Source organism: Dipodomys spectabilis, unplaced genomic scaffold (assembly GCF_019054845.1).
Source record: "Dipodomys spectabilis isolate Male_0828 unplaced genomic scaffold, ASM1905484v1 ptg000235l, whole genome shotgun sequence".
Taxonomy (NCBI): domain Eukaryota; kingdom Metazoa; phylum Chordata; class Mammalia; order Rodentia; family Heteromyidae; genus Dipodomys; species Dipodomys spectabilis.
Genome location: NW_024870912.1, coordinates 267757 through 287967, shown reverse-complemented (window position 1 = coordinate 287967; position 20211 = coordinate 267757).

Here is a 20211-nt window from a genome sequence, read left to right as displayed (position 1 = left end):
AAAATAGTTTTGTATAATATGCTCTTTCACTAGGATTTATTGTAGGAAAATTATCTTGGAAGTTCTGATTCTTTTTTTCTCCCCCCACCCCAACCCCCGTCATGGGGCTTGAACTCAGGGCTTGGGCGCTGTCCCTGCATTCTTCAGCTTAAGATGAGCACTCTACCGCTTGAGCCACAGCACCACTTTCGGTTTTCTAGTAGTTTATTGGAGATAAGAGTCTCACAGACTTTCCTGCCTGGGCTGGCTTTGAACCATGATCCTCAGATCTCAGACTCCTAAATAGCTAGGATTACAGGCGTGAGCCACCAGAGCCCGGCAGGGGTCCTGCTTCTTAACAGGCTGATTGTAAAGCTGAATTTACAACAGTGATTATTTGCTAAGCTACCACCACTAGAGAAATACACTGATGGAACTTCAGAGAATATACACATATACAGGCTTTGACTTCTGCCTGTGGAAACCATAGACTCAGAAATAGGGAATGGGGCAGAATCACTACCTCTCCTGTGTGAATTGCTTGGCACTGTATGAAGAAAGCTGCTAAGAGAAGGCTATAAAGATTTCCAAAACCAGGAGACCAGAATGGGACCATTACGTTGAGCATCTTGAAAAGGGTAGAATAAAGGAAGATAGGATATGCTGGATATATACATGGAAGCTGGAGAAGGACAGCTCTAGCCAAAAGAGAACAGAACAAGTTAGAGAAACAGTAAAATGCTCCCTGTGCTTGAGCAACATTCAGCAGACCAGAGGGAGGTACAAGCTAAAGATTCCTCATACAAAACAGCGATGTCTAAACAGATCCCTTCACACTGCATTCTGTTCTAAGAAATAGATTGTAACCCATTACTCCCTTTCTCACTCATACTTGCTAAGATGTTGCCAGTGGGAACAACTTCAGGCTCGTTTCGATATCCTTTCTCTTTGCCTTCATAGATTCAGATTGAATATTCTTTATTGTAAATGCTTGGACCAAAAAGGGTTTTGGATTTCAGCTTTTTCCCCCTGATTTTGGAATGTGTACATATATAGAATGAGATATCTCGGAGCTACGATCCATGTCTATGGGCTCATTGATGTTTCATATAAACCATGTAGATACGACTGAAGAAATTTTGTTTTGAATTTAAGTTGATATTTGGTGTGTCTGCATTTCCACTACAACCCATCACATGAGGTCATGAATCTTCCACCTCTGGCATAGGTCATTGCTCAAAAAGATTCAGATGTTGCAGCATTTAGAATTTTAGATTCTCAAATTAGGGAGTCAATTTGTGCTAGAGTTCTTTGAGTACCAGTCCAAAGAATTTGTCCCTAATGTGATTAAAAATATGTAAGTGGATAGATATAGACATGTATATGTAGATACCTATAGATATACCTACAGAAAGATAGATAGATAGATAGATAGATAGATAGATAGATAGATAGATAGATAGATAGATAGATAGATAGAAAGAAATAGATGGCACATTTAAGCATAGATACATATACAGCTATCCATATTATATAGAAGCCCTTAACTGTTTCTGTTGAGTTGAAGCCTAGTACTGGAAGTTCACATATAGTTCTACATACTCAGAAGGTTGAGATCCAGAGGATCATATTTTGGTTGCAACCTAGGAAGAACAGACTGAGAGACTGCACCATCAATTAACCCACAAAAACAAGGCTGGGGACATGGCCTAGGAGCTGGAGCACCAGCTAGGCAGTTTCATCCCGGCAGGACTTGGGCTTGAATTCAGAATTTTGTGTTCACTAAGCAGATGTTCTATCACATGAAGCATACTCCCAGCTGTTTTTTTCTTTCATTACTTTTTCTAACAGGGTCTCTCATTATGCCCATGCCAGCCTGGACATTGATCCTCCTATTGACACTTCCTATCTTGAATGACAAGTGTGTGCCATCATGCCCAGATTTTTTATTGATTGAGATAGTATCTCTTGAACTTTGTTCCTGGGCTGGCCTTGAACCAGGGAGTGAGACACTGTGCCTGTCCAAGGCTTTGCATACTTTCAAAGAGCATATGAAATAGATCATATTATAGGTCATAAAGCAAATGTAAGCAAATTCTATAGAATTAAAATGAGAACTTAAGCCAGGTCAAAAAGCAAAAAGATAGAAAAGCATGTAAACATTTTAAAATTAGACAATACCTTGTATTGTAATCTATAGGTTACAGGAAAAGTCACAATTAAAATTTTATGTTGAATAGAATGAAAATGAAAACGCGAAATATCAAAACTCTGACACAGCTGAGTGCTTATAGCACATGCCTGTAATCCTAGCTACTCAAGAGGCTGAGATCTGAGAACTGTGGAAGTCACCCCAGGCATAATAGTCTATATGGTTCCATCTCTAAAATAGTCAGCAAAAAGCTGGTCTGGGGACATGACTTAAATGGTAGTACACTAGCTTTGCAAGGCCCTGATTTCAATCCTATTACTAGAAAAATAAAATTCTGTGACACAGCCAAAGCTGTACTTATAGAAAATAGGTATGCTTGCAAGAAAATGTATTGCATTTAGTACTTACATTTTCTGAGTAAGTTGTTAAGTTAAATGAGTTGATAAGGAATAATGCGCTGCTGTTGCTCATCTTTTCTCCCTTTAGAGAAATCTTATTCTCACTTTGCCATTCTTCACACTGAGACAAAGCCAAAAGATAAATTGAACAAACAAGCCTAACATCTCACCTTTCAATGGCAGACCACACTGATTCTCAAACTGCAGTGCTCTACGGAATTTCCTAACCACCTTCCCTGACCCAGCATCTCCCCACAGGCTTGGTCCTGACTCCTCCCAGGTCTGAGTTTGTCCTGGCTTAGATAATGTCCAGGAATGAGACACGGATTGCTTGTAACACTTGTAAGACAGACAGTGGCCAGTTAGAAGATTTTCCTCTTTAAATATTTTTATGTGTCATTCAATCTATTTCTAAAACTATCACACCACCATCATAGATGTAGAAAAGGTGGAGTTATGTCTTAGATTCGGAAGATACTTCTTCCTGTGATAGGGAGCTGATGACGTTTCCAGCATAGCAAAATTCTGGTGTAAGCTAGTTTTGCAGAATTCAACAAAGGAAACAGATTCTTCAATGAAGACAAAGCCTCTAATTAGCATGTAAGTGAATCGGATGCTGATGCTCATAATTGCTGCTTGGGGGAAATAATCAAACCCTATGACCGCCCACATTATTTTTCTGCCTTGGTGACTTGTCTATGAAGTAAACAATTGGCTTCTTGATTTTTTTTTTTAAAGAGGCTGACATTTGGAAAGATTCTGCAAATACTGTTTTCTCTTTCCTTTTCCTTGGGTCTATTTAATTCTACCATTCAGTTGCACCGAGACTGTGTAGCCTGCCTGGGTAATTTTCTTATGAGATATATAGATGTGGGGGGGGGAGAGAGAACAACATAGAATTATCTGTTCTATTTTTGTGTCTGATAAGTACAGAAATCCTCCTGATTCATAAGCTTATAATTTGCTGCTAATCATCCTGAATTTAGTTGATGCTTGCTCCTCGTGCCATGCTCGGCTTAATTTAGAGTCAATCATAAAATAAAATTAAAAAAAAGAGAAGTTAGTAGAGAAAAAAGAAATGTCCCTCAACCACCTTAGGGGTCATGTCTGAAAATAACCAATGGGAGAAGAGCACATCAATGTATTGCTTAAGTTTCATAGTTCATGTATGTCTTCATAAGGCAATAAGAGGCCCAAAGAAATGGGTAACTATGTGTACTTTATACTAAGTTTGATGAGTGTACGAAAGGTTATGATCTGGTAGTAATCTGACTTGTGGTGTATTCTCAGTAAGGCTTGTGTTCAGATTCATCTCTGTATCCTATCTTTGTGTCTTCAGAGATAAGGATGCTCCTATCTCAGGGTATGCAGTGAGTATCACTCACCTATGTCCTGTGGCCTGCTGTAGGGGAGAAGGTGGGTGGTTACAGAAACGTTCTTGTTACTAAAATTGTCTCAAAAGTCTACAGCTTAAAATACTCATGGGGCTAAGGTCTCATTCCTTGGGATAGTGTGAAGTATTTTAAACCACCTAAGAATAAATCTAAGTTTCTAATAATAAAAAGATTAATGAATCATGTCATAGAATCCATTTTTCTCATTTAGAAAAAATTCAATTTAAAAACTCACAAAACTCAGATTCAAATAATGATATGATTCCAATAGATAGATGTTAAGATAGACCTATAGGTAGTAGATAGATAGATAGATAGATAGATAGATAGATAGATAGATAGATAGATAGATAGATAGATAGAAGATAGATAGGTAGACAGATAGATACCAATAGGTAGATAGATCCATATGGTCAATTTGTTTTTTTTTTCTATTGTGAAAATACTGTACATAGGGGTTACAATTACATGGGCAAGATAATGAGTACATTTCTTATCAAGCATTGTAGCCTCCTCCTTTGTTTCCCCTTCCCATCCCATCCTCCCCCCCCACGCCCCATACTGTAAATTTGTAAATAGACAAAATATCCCTAGAAAAATGTCTGTATACACACAAGTACATATGAATACATAATACCTAATAGTATAATGTTTCATTGGATGTGATTTCTGTTTTCTTCATATTTTCTACATAAAATATGCATTAATGCCAATGAAGAAAAAGGCAAAATATTTTTACAGAAAAAGAATGATGTCTTGCCCATAAGAGTAGATATAAAAGTGAGAACAGTCATTTAGTCAAGAATCTGAATGCCAGAACTTATGAGGAGATCAAATTTTTAGACTTTTCCTGAGCCATTTTATATTCTAAGCCCACTAATAGTAGGGCCTATATGTGTATTTGTCTCTGACAATTTCTGACCGTGAGTTTGACATTTTTGGGCCACCATAGCCCAAGCACATAGGACCTCATGTGACTGAGCAGGTTGTGCTTTTATGAAGCCAGCCCTAGACTCTGCCTTAGAATAAGATCGGTCAGCTGCCTGATTTCACATCTTATCTATCAGAGCCTCAATTTCCCCATCCGAACTAATTAAGTGGTATATCCCAAAGATCTGGCATAGAGTACTAAAAAACTTAGTCCTTTTCCTGGATAGGAGAAACCAAGCAAAGCAAATATCAATGACAAGTCCTTCCTGAGTCCTTCCTTTACATTGTACTTCATATAATTCCAATTATCATGAATGAAGTATCATTAAGAGATACAGTGTGGTCCAGGGAAATTGCCTTTAAAATTAAACCCTGGTTGGGCACCTTGGGTGACTCAGACCTATAATCCTAGCTGCTCAAAAGGCTGAGATCTGAGAATCACAGTTGGAAGCCAGCCCAAGCAGGGAAGTCCATGAGCCTCTTATCTCCAATTAACCAAAAAAGCTGAATTGGTGCTGTGGATCAATTAGTAGAGTGCTAGCCTTTAGCAAAAAATCTCAAGGACAAGGCCCAGACCAGAGTTCAAGCCATAGACCAGCACAAATTAAAAGAAAAAAAAATCCTGAAAAGCAGTCATAATATTCAATGCATATCTCATGAAACTAAGAACATTGAGGGAAAGGGACAGATTGGGAAGAATCGGGAGAATGATCAAAGAGGTGACACCAAACATGAAGCATTTTACTTATGAACTGATTAATTGAATGGTGACTTCTTTGTACAACTACCTAAAGATAATGGAATTTTTTTAAAAAAAATACTCATTCCCTCAAAGCAAATTTCATATAGGAAAGCATCTCAATATGTCTATGTTTAGATACAAACAGAAAGTTAAATCTATTGTTCCCTCAGCTCAAATTCCTGGTAAATGAGAGCATAGCTCTTAGAACAGATGTTACCGAGAATTTCTAATAGAACAAAGCTGATCATGAAACTTCCTTTAAACTTTGAAATTGCCTAGCAAAGGACAAAAATAAATGGCTCTTCAATAGTTTATGGGATGAACTTTATTTCTGTCTTGTTTGTGAGCATACTTAATGAAGAAGAATTTGATGAACACACACTTTCATATTGTGAGTTAAAGCATGGCAGAATTTATTAGGAGAGGTAATCGTTGTTCAGGGCAGCTGTTTCTCAGAAAAGCATGTAAGACTCACTTGAGGGAGATAATTTAAATTACAGATTCTCGATTTACTGAATCAGAGACTAATATGAAAGTCAGAAATCTCATTGTTAACAAGCTAGTGGTTCTCATCTGCATTAGACGTGGACAGCCACATGTACTATAAGAACACATTACATTCCTGTAGAAACCCACATCACCATTCAGGATGCTGTAGGCTTGGGTGAGAAGCTGATGATCTGTGTGCCCCTGCTTAGAAAGGGCTGATTCCAGGTGATGTTAATGCTCTGCTTAAAAACCACCCTCTCTTATCTAAGATTCATGAATGAGAATATTTATTTGCACATAGTCATAGTTTAAAAATTGAAAACTGTGACCTTGTCCTCATGGGGACCAAACAACGCCTCTATGTCATTATGCCAAGACAAGAAACCTGGACTTGGTGAACTGTTCCCTACGAGACCTCAGTCCATCAATATCTTTCCTGAAGTCTTCCATTCTCCCCCATCCCCAGGAACATTAAATACCAAGTTGGCAGATTATGGAGATACTTGAAGTATTTCAAAAATATGATACATGCAGAGTTACATGGATTTAGTAGGTTCCCCAATTGCTGACCCTATCTGCCTCAATTATTCATAGCCAATGATTTTATGCTTCCCATTTCAGTCTTCAGTCTATTAGTTATACAGAATATCTTTCTAGGTGGATATTACAAAACTAGTAAAGCTTAGATCCCATTGTAACTGTGATATGTGTCTGAAGCACTAATAATTTATTTCCCAGAAAAGCTAGCCAGTTTACTTGAAACCTTGAAAATGAACAAGGCACCTAGGGAAGTGTTGGTTTTGTGGGGGGAGGGCTGATTTTGTTTCGGTTTTCAATGACTAGGTAAATTCCTAAACTTGAAAAACTCTATGGCATTTCCACAGCTTTGCCCCTCAATATACATACCTGATTCCAGGATGGCTTTTGCATTCCACCTGTGTATACATGGCCTGTTCAAACCCCTGTGGGTAAACTTGGCACTTCTTATGGGTAAGAGCTCCTAAATACTCAGTGTCTTTCTTCACAGAAGACTAAATGACTTTCAGAGATTATCTAAGTGTTACTTTAAATTTACCCAGAGCTTTGCACCCTCTAGACTCCTAATTAGTATCATTTTAAGATCATCTTTAAGCTCTGATCATTTCAAACTTGGCTTTTGTCTATTCAGAGTTGAATATCTTCACATATTCACAAATCCCTGAATACTTAGCTGTTTTATTTAACTCTTTCCCTTTGTGTATTTATGTTCATTGTGAGTTTTAATAGGAAAATACTGAAAGTGGTAAATGTCATTTTTAACAGTGAGCTTTTTGTAGTATAGGAGGTATAGATAGGTGGTATACCATTCATAAATTAATACAACTCATACTTGCTGAAGGCCTACCCTGAACTGTACTCGTGGGAGTTCAGGTTTGTTTAGATAGGTCCCTAGCAAGTGTGAAATGAGAATTTAGCCCCTGAGGGATGTAAGCAAGGAACAGACAAGTATTTAGTATGTAATAGCAATTAGAAAGAAAGCGCAGTGTTGTGTGAGAAAAGGACATGACTTTAGAAAGCAAACCTTTTATTTTCCTAAATGAGTCTTTTTTTTTTTTTTTTGGTCATGGAGCTTGAACTCTGGGCCTGGGCGCTGTCCCTCAGCTCTTCAGCTCAAGGCAAGCACTCTACCACGTGAGCCACAGCGCCACTTCTGGTTTTCTGGTGGTTAATTGGAGATAAGAGTCTCACAGACTTTCCTGCCTAGTCTGGCTTTGAACCGAGATCCTCATATCTCATCCTCCTAAGTAGCGTGAGCCACCAGCACCTGGTGGTAGAGCGCTCATCTTGAGCTAAAGAGCTCAGGGACAGCACCCAGGCCCAGAGTTCAAGCCTCATGACTGATAATAAACAAAACAAAACAAAAAACAAAAAGAAAGCTCTAAATGAGTGTTTAGCAATAGGGTTTTCTATTCAGTTTTCTCTATTTCATTATGTAAATTCCTCGTTTCCTTCAGTTTCGTATGTGAAAATGTAGTTTGAGCCTTTTCAAAGAAGGAACTTAATTTGTATTTTGTTTTCCTTTTTCTTTTCTTCTCTCTCTCTCTTTTTTTTTTTTGACAAGGTCTCCCTCATAGTCCAGGCTGACCTTAAACTCTCCATTTTCCTACCTGGATCTCCCAAGAACTGAAATTACAACTGTGTACCACTACACCCAACTTCTTTGCTTTCAGTTTTGAATGTCTTGGTAAATGAAGATATTACTGTATCTTTGTTAATTCTTAGTTCTACCAAGTTTATACTAGAACCAATCAAATGTATCAATTCTAATGAGCAAAGATCTTTCCCTTAAAAAAAAAAGTAACACTTTTTAAGTGAAACATATGGTGTGTCTCTGAAGGGATAATTGGGGGGAAAAAAAGTATGTATGCAGAGAACTAAAAGAATCATGTTTCAACTCACTATTCTACATTTTATACCATGGGACTTCCCCAGAGTGAGTTGTATAATATTTGTGGAGGGGGCAGTACTGGGATATGAACTCAAGGTCTTGCACTTGCTAAGCTGGTTCTTTATCAATTACTCTAGGATTGCTTTTTGTTGTTTTTTTTTGTTTCTTGTTTTGTTTTGTTTTTGTGATAGTACTGAGGCTTGAACTCAGAGCCTGGGCACTCTCCCTTAGCCTTATTTACTCAAGATTTGCTTTCTACCATTGTGCCACAGCTTCACTTCTGCCTTTATTTCAGGTTATTTGGAGATAATAGCCTTACAGACTTCCCTGCTTAGTCTGGCTTTGAACCAGGATCTTCTAAGTAGCTATGATTACAGTAATGAGTCACGTATACCTGGATTTTTTAGTTTTTTTGAGATATAGTCTCAAATCCTTTGTCCAGGATGGCCTTGAACCACTATATTTATGCTTTTTTGAGGAAGTGCTGGGCCAAAGAAGGGAGTGAGGGGTAAAGTGAGCAGGAGAGGAGAAAGTATCAGAAAAAAATAAAAGAATCCTAGGAGTTTTGGAGGCATGGAGAGAGCATGAGAGAGATCAACAGACAGAGAGAGACAGACAGAGGGAGACAGAGAGGGAGAGAGTGAGGGAGAGGAAGAGGAAGAGAGACTGAAAATTAACTGTGGGGGAAAAAAGAGGTGGGATGGATTCCAGCTAACAATGAGCTCCATTTTTCAATTTAGAACAAAAGAGTCTGACGAAGGTAACAACGTTTTAAGATTCTTCTTAAAATAATCAGCATCTGTCTTGTGTAAAACATTATAAATTCGTATTTCATTTAATACACCTGAGCAAAGAACACCTCCCTAATGAGAATCAGTGCTTGACCTGTTGCTCCTGAAAAGAATTATCAGAATTGAATCTATTGTCTCACACAACCCTATTAATACCCTAGATAATTAAATACCATTTCCTGCCTGTTGTTGGTTCTCATCTAATGAGGCTAGACAAAACATGCTATATCTATGGTTTTGTTCAGTGAGCTCTTTGCCACCTCATTTTAGGAACAATGTACTTGTGACTTAAATAATCAACTATTTGATGACCCACTCTTATTTTTCCCACAGAAATGTAGTCATTAGGAACAATGGGTGCCTTCAAATGGGTAACTGTTGCTAATGTCCTTAGTTACTGGAAAATTCGTTCACTTTCTATCCAACTTGGTTGTACATATTTTTATGTTGCTATGCTTCATAAAAAAGAGTGGAACACGTGTCTTACTTTTTCTTAGCTATTTCTTTTTACTCAGTAAAAAAGGGTTGACCCAGTCACTGCTCACAAAACTGGAACCAGCAATTGTGATGAAAGTACTAGAGGATTTCTTGTAGTTATTCACCAGCACCATATGATTTTGGAAACAAGAAATCATAGCTGCAGAAACTGTTGTCATGGATTTTTTTAAAGAATTCTAAGAGCTGTTTAATGTCAAGTGGCTGCCCACAAGATCAATGAGAGAAAAGTTCCCCTTGGTAAATTGTGGGAATTCTCAAGTGGAAAGGTTCAAGTCATTTCATTGTCAAGAAAACTAATGAAATTAAAGTTTTGACCTTCAAAAGGTTAGATTAATGGAACAAAACGGAGAAATGTTCTGAGCAGAAAAACCAAGTTTCTTTTGTTGAAACTGGGAATTTTAATGTTCCGATTGATCCAATGCATGTAGGCAAAGTAATTTATCCAGTCATTCAGTGAAAGTTTTTTGAGTACCAGTAGTATACAGTATGAAATGTACATGTGGCAAAATCTCTATGAATGCTGACTATATACAGTCTGGGATTTGCAGCAGTGAAGGCTCTCCAAGTGCCACTGTACACAGTGTGGAATGACATTCATTGAAAATTCGGAGTGCCAACTGTGTGCAGATGAGAAAATTTGAGTTTATATTTACAAGGCAAAGAAGGAAAACATTTGAGAATACATATCATCCTTACCCATGATTTTCAGCAAGATGCATAGTATAAATATTCAGTTAGAAATGATGATCATGGTTGAGCTTTTTAATCTTTGTAATTGTGATTTGACACTTTCAATAAGATTTACTTTTAACTTTTTCTTAGTACCAGTAAAGAAGACATTTAAACTTGGCAAGATAACGAAAATTATTAAATTATGTTTAATAACTGTTTAAAAAAAAAAACTCTTGACAACTGATTTGGCTTCCAAAATTAAGGCTCACACTGAAATGAGTTTCTGAAGGTCATATTGAAATTACCAAAAACTGACAATATGAAAACAGTTGTTTCTGAGGTTCCAGATCTCCCTTAATCCATTCCTTCTAAGTAGAACAGCCAAACAATTTTATAAAAAGTAGAAAAGCTGGTGGCCCCCTTCAAGCCCTGAGATACCGGGTGATCAAGACTGAGTGTCTGGACAAAGCATGTGCAGAACCGAGAATTTTAGAAGTAATTGACCTATTCAATAATCTTACCAAAAAGGAGGGCTGATACACCCCAAAGGAGAACCTACTGACCCCAGCTTATGCAGATGTAGAGGCGAGTCTAAAACCTATACCCATTGGCTCCGCCTTCAAAATGTCTGTTTGACACAATACTTCCTCACCTAGCACATGCATGAACCCAAATAAATAAACATTTTAAACTTTGTATAGGATTAGCCATGGGGGGCAAAAAATGAGTTTCATTTGTTTTCTACACAATAAAGTTATCTAAAAATAAAATTACTTACTCAGAAGTAAACTTTGAAAAGTTTTCTTCCTGAGAAGAGTTTTTATCAATTTAGTTATTTGTGGTGTGGAAAAATGGCCCAACAAGTATGAGGTCCTGAGTTCAAACCCCAGTACTGTCAAAAAGCAGGGAGAGGGAAGGAAGGAAGGAAGGAAGGAAGGAAGGAAGGAAGGAAGGAAGGAAGGAAGGAAGGAAGGAAGGAAGGAAGGAAGGAAGGAAGGAAGGAAGGAAGGGAAGAAGCAATTGACAGAGAGAGTAATGACTTTACATCAAACTGAAAGTATTCTTTCTAGTGCTTTTGAGAGTTGAAGTCGACTAGGAAGGATGAGAACTTTGAATTCACAAAGTTAAAATTCTCCTATACAAATGAATAGGTCTGGAAATTAGAAAATTGTAATGGCAGGCTGCAAGGAAGAAGGCATTGTCTTGATTTCTTCTCTGAGATGGCTCAGACAACCAGAACCATCCTTTTAGTTTTACTACAATGTTGAGATGAACTCTTTTGCTAATAGTGTCATTATTATACATTAGATGATGCTAACCTATGATGTCCAGCTCTTGTATCTGTGAGAGGAAGTGTGGCTCAATTGTTCATAAAAATTTCAAGAAGCAAAATGACAGTTGACCAAAAGACATATACATAATAATAAGGTTTATTGTTTTATCATTTTGATGTGTATTGGTCCCTTAGGAGAAGGTGGTGGTCCTGTTAATATTTAATTGTTCCAATGAAAAATTCAAATAGCAACCAAGGATTAATTAACTATTTTGTATTGCTAACAAATATTTTAGTTAAATATTTGAATGGACATACTTGCACATATATTTATATTTAAGGTTAACTTTTAAATCTATTGACCCTTTTCAAAAAAAGCAATTCTGCTGGAAGCTGGTGGTTCATGCTTGTAATCTTAACTACTCAGGAGACTGAGACCTGAGGATTGCAATTCAAAGCCAGCCCAAGCAGGAAAGTCCAGGAGACTTTAATCAATTAACCAACAGAAAACCAGAAGTGGCACTGTGGCTCATAGTAGTAGAGTGTTAGCCTTGAGCATAAAAGCTCAGGGATAGTGCAAGGCCCAGAATTCAAGCCACACATTACCACCACCACCAATAAAAAAAGGCAATTCTAAGGAAATAGGAAATATTTAACATTGTAGAATAGTGTATAAAAAACAAGAATTAAAATTAAAATGTCTAGACTTGACCAAAATTATAATATGCTCAATAAGTCCTTTATTAACTAGGGTTATCTCTAATAATAATAAATATTATTAATATTATTATTATTTTCCTTTTAAATCACTAGAAGTCCAGAAACAAATTTCAGTTGAGTAGAGATGAGAACATTCACACATTTTTTTATATGAGACCAGTTTGTGATGATTCTTTATATTTTTATCTGAATATATGTATTCTTCATATATATGCATATATTTTTTTCATTTGGGGGAATTTGAGGATTGTCACCTTTAAGAATTTTTTAATCACATGATAGATTTCTAAGAGGCATGTATTAAATTCTCATATGAGTTTTAAGTTACTTGTTTTTCTGTGATTTTTAAACCTCTTTTTTTTTGGAGGGGGAGGGGGGTCTGGTCGTGGGACCTGAACTCTGGGCCTGGGTGCTGTCCCTCAGCTCTTTAGCTCAAGGCTAGTGCTCTACCACTTGAGCCACAGTGCCACTTCCGGCTTTTATTTTTTTGCTTATGTAGTGCTGAGGAATCGAATCCAGGGCCTCAGGCATGCAAGGCAAGCGCTCTACCACTGAGTCACCTTCCCAGCCCCCATTTTTAAACTCCTCATTTCTTTTCCTCTTCTTACTATTAGTCTGACATATCTTTATAAGTCTACTTATTATTCACCTTTCTGTGTCATTTAGTTTCAGATGTGTCTGTCATGAGTAATAATTTCATTGCTTTGCATTTTCCTTTGTGTTTTACGCCACACCCAGCCTTTCTGTTTTAACAGGGGATCTTGTCCACTTGACTTTACTCTGATAGCTCATATGTGTGGAGTTGCAATTGCACAAAGATTCTTTTGTCTTTCTTTTTGTGATTTTTGTAGTGTTGGAGATAAAGCCAATGGCCTTATGCATGCTAAGTGACTGCTCAACCCCTGACCTATATCCTGATGATTTTCTTTTTTACTTACTTTTGTCATATCTTTACACTCTTTCTATTGCTTCACTAGCATCGTATTTTCAGCCCTGTCAGATTTGCACTTACAGCTCAGCTCATGATCACTGTATTGATTTGGTCAGTGTACATATCCTTCCTTGGGTTGATGATAACATGACCATATTTTTATTTCCTTTTCACAGCCTTTCTTATTCCCCCATCCCTTGTGACTCTCATTGAGACCACCCAGACCATCAGCATAATTTATTTCATACCCTGTATAAACAACCAGTTTAATAGGCTATTTTGGTCACTACGATTTTTCATTTTTGACTCCCTTCATCTTACATGCATGTTTTATTTTGTGTATATGCCAGTGCTAGAGCTTGAATTCGGGGCCTGGGGCATCCATCCCTTAACTTTTTCTCGAAATCCTGGTGTTCTATCACTTCAGTCACAACTCCACTTCCTGCTTTTTGGTGGCTGATTGGAGATAAGTGTCTCACAAACTTTCCTGCCTGGGCTACCTTCCAACTGTGATCCTCAGATCTCAGCCTCCTGAGTAGCTATGATTACAGGCAAAAGACACTATGGCCCCAATCTGCATGTCTTATTTTGTCAGGGTAAAACCTATATGCCTTTTAACAACAAAAAAAAAAGGCTACTTTAGCTACACACACACACACACAAATACAGCTTTCAAAACAGTTTCCATCTGAGTTTTTTAAAATTTTGTTTTCCCCTCCCATACCTTCCCTCCCGACCTCCCCAACTCCTACCTCCCCCCCACCCCGACCCAAAGTTGCAAAGTTCATTTTCAACATAGTGTCTTGTACATCTCATTGTTATAATGGGTCATCATTATTTCAGTTTTTTGTTATTTCCTTTCCCCATTAGAAAAATGTATATATAACATGCAGGGCACCAGAATCAAATGCAGCGAAAACAGGGTTTATCTTCCATCTGCGTTTTGAAGATATTGTTCCATTATCTTTAGGGATCATGAAGAATCAAGAATGGGTTCCCTTCCTTTATAAAACACCAATGTTCTCCCTTTGAGGTCCAGAAGAGTTCACATGTATCTTTGCTTCCTGAAATATCACCATAGTACATGATTTTAGTCTCTTTATTCATTCTTGGAAGTCAGGTATCTTTCCATCTGAAGACTTGGAACTCCCAAGGTCATGGTAATTAATTATTTACTTTGTTTTTCTCATACTCTTTGGTATACTTGTATAAAGACAGACATGAGGACTTACAGACTTATTTCTAGAAGCTTTATTTCATTTTTTTCTAGAAAGCTCTGATCTTTTCCTACACCTTCTACCTCCTCCTTTACTAGTTTTGTGTTCTGAGAGATCTCTGCCCCTATCTTCTAGTTCATTAACACCCCAGTTCATCTGCATCTATGATACTAGTCAGCCTTCTGATTTGAAAAGAAAAAACCAACAAGCATGATTTAAACTTCCACTATCTCTTTTATTGTCTAGTCAGTCTTTTCTTTAGTACATTTCACTACTGCAATTTTAGAAGAATTCTAATTATCCTCGATTCATGTAGTCTTATGTCTGTTCTACTGTATTCGACGTTCAGTGTATTCTTACTGTTAACTTTTGTCTTTCTTTTTGGTGGTATTGCTTGTTATCAGCTGTTTGATTATCCTTGACTATGTGCTTGAGTTTATGACTGTTCACATCCCTAAGTGTCCAACTCTTACTTTGAGATCTGACTTCTGGGATCGAGGAAAACTTAGACTTGCTGACAGTTAGATGTGCTGGCACTTTGCCTTGTGGAAACATTAGCTACCAGGAGTAAGTGTGTCTCTTCCTCTCCAGAGCTTACACTCTGGGGTAGCGGGAGGAAGGGTGTATGTTGAGTTCCTTGGTTTCTATATACATCATTCCTTGACCACTCATTGTGAACTTCCTAGGGTTGCTTATTGGCGCTGCTCCTATAAACTCCATTCAGCAAAACCCAGTGTTATTCTAGTCTTTGCAGCAATCTGCTCTGAGAATGGGCCTTCTCTGCTCTGAGAATGGCCTTCTCTAGCCTTTTCCCCCTTTCAGTCCATTACTCCTGTTTTACAATCCTCAGACTATGTTTTTAATTAACCATTTTTTTTCTTTTTGGTAGTACTTTTTGTTTTCTGTTAATGTTTATGAGGCATTTTTTTGGGGGGGTCCAGTCGTGGGGCCTGAACTCTGGGCCTGGGCGCTGTCCCTCAGCTCTTCAGCTCAAGGCTAGCACTCTACCACTTGAGCCACAGCACCACTTCCGGCTTTTTTTCTTTTTGCTTATGTGGTGCTGAGGAATCGAACCCAGGGCCTCATGCATGCAAGGCAAGTACTCTACCACTGAGCCACCTTCCCAGCCCCTTATGAGGCATTTGAAGAGAAATATTTTTTCTGCTATTTCTCTGTGTATGGAGCAAAGAAAGTAGTAGACAAATGTCATTAAGTTACCATCGTTAACTAGTTTCATACCCAGGCCTGGATACACACTTAGGAGGTAGAGACAGAAGGACCAAGAAATCGAGGTCAGCCTGAGCTATATATCAAAACCCTGTCAAGACCTTGGAAATATCTACACACTAAGATTTTATACCCTAACAATGTATTTTCCTACCTTTCATTTCAATTTTAGCAGCTATTTTCTGCTTATTTGATTAGATACTTTATCAAATTTATTTTCAAGCTCCATAAGGGACCCATAAAATATTGTGCAAAGTAATGTCATTTATGTCTAATAAAAATAACACAGTAAGTGACATGATATCACATTTAAATGTAGGCTCAGACCCTTTCATCACTGTCATTCAATTTGGATTTTTACTGTCATTGACCTGAGCTTTTTAAAACATAGGTTGTCACTGTCTGTTAGAGGTGGTTTTCCTGACTGCTGTTATACTCAAAACTTTGATCTCAGAAAATAAGAGCTATTTTATAGCGCATATTTTTGGAAACATTCTTATTCAGCCATATTTCTTTTTGCACGTCACTTTCATATAATTTCTTTGTAGCTGAATTTTCCAATTTCTTCTCTTTTCAGATATATGATTTCTGTGAAGGTACTGTAAAATGCACAGCTGAGAGGGAAATCTGGGTAGAAAACATTGGACCTAGATTTTGTGTACAAACTGAGTCTGAATCAAAAGTAGTGCACATGAGTGTTTTGAAACAGAAGTAGAAATCATGATTTGCATCAAACACACTGACAAATAAGTTAGGAACTTCATGGCAAACAAATGAAGAGATGAACTGATCAATATTACTTGAATATTATAAACAGACCATCAAACCCTAATATATGACTTTCAGGGCAATTTATCATAAGCAGTGAGGGACCTCTTTCTAATCTTTCGTGTACTCAAGACTCCCTTAATATTTAGTAAGGGCCAAATGTCTTGAATATTTCCTATCACTGAGAAGTTTGCTGTAAAAGAACTTACCTCCCAGCAGGTTAATAATGAATATTTCCCAAGCCCAGTCTGTGTGCTATGTACCAGGTGAGCTATAGACATATAGGCCTTCTCGCAGAATTAAAGAATGCAAATACCATGGACTCCCTGAGGGCGCTGTAATGGGGGCAGAGGCCATGCAGCAGAATGCTGCAATGGGCCTGACTCAGAGCACATGTTCCCACTTCTCCACATCTCTTCTCCCACACTCAGTTGTGCTAATGACAATTCATATGCAAGCTTTCCAATTTCTGTCTTTGTACAAGTGGAATTTGGATGGGAAAGCCTTTGAGACTCCTCCAAGCTTCCAAGACATTTGACAAGGTCACTTTTGTTTTACCAGTGCCCAGAAGATGGCACTAAAGAGCAAGGATAGCTGCCCTTCCTCCCTCCAGGCCCATAGGATTCCATAAGTAATGCTTCCTGTTAACTAGATTTGACACAGCCATTAAAGATGTGAAAGCATTCTTTTGGTTGTTGTCATTGTGTGTGTAATGGTCCTGTGGCTTGTACTCCTGGCCCAGGAACTGTCCCTGAGATTTTTACTTAAAGCTCTATTCTACAATTGAGCCACAACTTCACTTACAATTTTTTTTTTCTGGTCAATTGAAGATAAGACTCTCAAGGACTTTACTGTAGTAAAAGTTTTGAACTGTGATCATCAGAACTAAGCCTTCTGAGTAGCTAGGATTACAGGCCTGAGCTACCAGCACCCAGCATGAAAGCCTTTTTCCACCAGAGTTCACAGGAAAGAATATTTTCATAAGCATTAAAAACTATACAGATGTGCATCATATTTATCAATATCTGCAAACAACCAAAACATCTAAATCAATTCATGGTACTGTTAGTAGTCTAAATCTGGAAAGCAGAAGACTAAAATGATTATTTTTAAATGTAAACCTACATAAAATGCACAACCCTAATATATACAGAGCATCATGCACATATATAAATACACAAACATATAATAGTAATATGTAGTTATTCCAAAACACAAAGCTAATAAATCATGAATTCTATATTTCTTGTGCATCAGTGATTCAGGTCCTCTTAGATGCCTAGAGATATGGTGATCTGTCTGTATCAGACCTATGTTCCATTAAGAAAGCTAGGATTCAATAAAAACAAAGAATGTTATCATAGATAATATGTCAGATGATAATGAATGTAGAAGAGAAAAAAATCAAGGGAGAGAAATATGTCTATATGAAAAGCGTCTATGTGTGTATAGATATAAATATGTATTTATGGTACTATCTTTTTATTTCAAATGAGGATCAATTATTGAGAGGGAGGCAGATATTAGGTACTAGAACATGTGGTACAGAAGATTCTATAGAATATCAGATTGAGGACTACAAAACATGTCAATGCATTGAAAGTCTGCTGGGGAAGTTTTAGATCCATGAAGACTCTCCCAAGGAAAAGTTGGATTGGAATGTATGTGTTAAAAATCCTCTCTCTGCTACATTTTATAAGTGTGCATGTGCACACACACACACATACACAAAGTAGAGATTTTCTTGCTGTAAATACTGTGGCATAGCAAGCTTATATACAGATGGTCGTCTCATCTTTGAGCATGGAACATGCCATTATAGGACAAGAAGGACAAACTCAGCCTTTCATAGATTGCAACAACTGCTAGTAATGATCCTGATCGAAGAAAAAAAGTCACAGTGCTTCGGCAATGATACCTATGCTAGATACCTACAAATTATTTCTGTTCATTCACCAAATTCTACCCATTAGAATTATGGGTTTTTTTAGTCTTTTGTCTATGTCTGCCAGCTAGAGACTTCTCTTTAGTTACTATTCTTATTCAGGCTATGTTTGGAGTTTTCTATTTTCTTTTTAGTTGATTTGTATCTTGAGGTTTAGAAAAACATATTAAGTATACCTGGATGAAATGTTACCAAAGAAATATATGCAGTAAACTCACTTTATGATTAGATCTATTGCATGTGGTTTTGACTATGCATGGTTTAAAAAATAGTATACATTTTTTTAAAAATCAAAACAAATTTTGAGAAAGTGTGGAATTCCCACATGCATATTGCACAGTTCCGTTGATGCAGAGAAGTGGTCCCTTGAGCTCTTGTTATTGCCAATTGAGTTTAAATTGTTGTGTGATCTACTCAGTATTTCACTGCCCTTTGTTTTATGGAAACATTCTTCCTTAAAAGCAAATGGTGTTCAAAAAACAAGATAAAAATGAATGTAACTAAGTGGGATGATAAAGTGACAATTTTAGATTTGTTGAAAGGCAGCTTATCTTTTAGTGGAAATTGGTCAGCATTATGGGGAAAATGAATTGATAATAAACTCTATGCATCCCGAGCAAGCATGTGTGTGTGTGTGTGTGTGTGTGTGTGTGTGTGTGTCTGTAAACCCACAGATAAATGAGAAACTTCCATATAGCCACTCCAGTAAGCTTGTCTATGCCACATATAACTTGGATGTTCATATGGGTTAGGAACAAGCTAAAGTATAGTATAGTTAACCTCTTAAAAATCTGCTTTTGGGGCTGGGAAGGTGGCTCAATAGTAGAATGCTTGCCTTGCATGCATGAGACTCTGGGTTCGATTCCTCAGCACCACATAAGCAGAAAAATCCAGAAGTGGCACTGTGGCTCAAGTGGTAGAGTGCTAGCCTGGAGCTGAAGAGCTGAGGGACAGCGCCCAGGCCCAGAGTTCAGGCCCCACAACGGACAAAAAAAAAAAAACAAACAAAAACAACCTGCTTTCAAAGTCAGGTACCAATGGCTCATGCCAATAATCCCAGATACTTAGTAGGCTGAAATCTGAGGATCATAATTCAAAGCCGCCAGTCTGGGCAGGAAAATCCATGAGACTCTTATGTCCATTTAACCTCCAAAACATCTGGAAGTATAACTGTGACCCATTTAGTAAAGTGCTAGCCTTGAGCAAAAAAGCTCAGGGACAGCACCCAGACCCTGAGTTCAAGCCCCAGGACTGACATACAAAAGCAAAACAAACAAACATATCTGGTTTCAAATACCTAGCCCAACTCTTGGAAAGACACCGAAAAAAATCCACGGAGCTCTGGTATTCTTTAAGGTACGTTTCGATTTCTAGGGGGGCCCTGTGGGTCTTCTCTGGAATTCCTCAGACTGTCCCAGGTGACATTCCTTTGGTTTCAAGGATGAGTTAACATCCTTCACACGCAAAGTTTCTTGCTTATTATTGCACCATTTCTTAACTTCTTTGAGAATCAGACTAAGTAAGACTAGGGCTACTACTATTGGTACTGACAAATTCTAAACAGCATGTGCGAAAGCCATGGAAAACATACTTCTTAGGTCCCTTGTTTGGGGTAGCAGAACTGCCTAAGGACCAGCTGTGTGCTGGCCTGGATCTA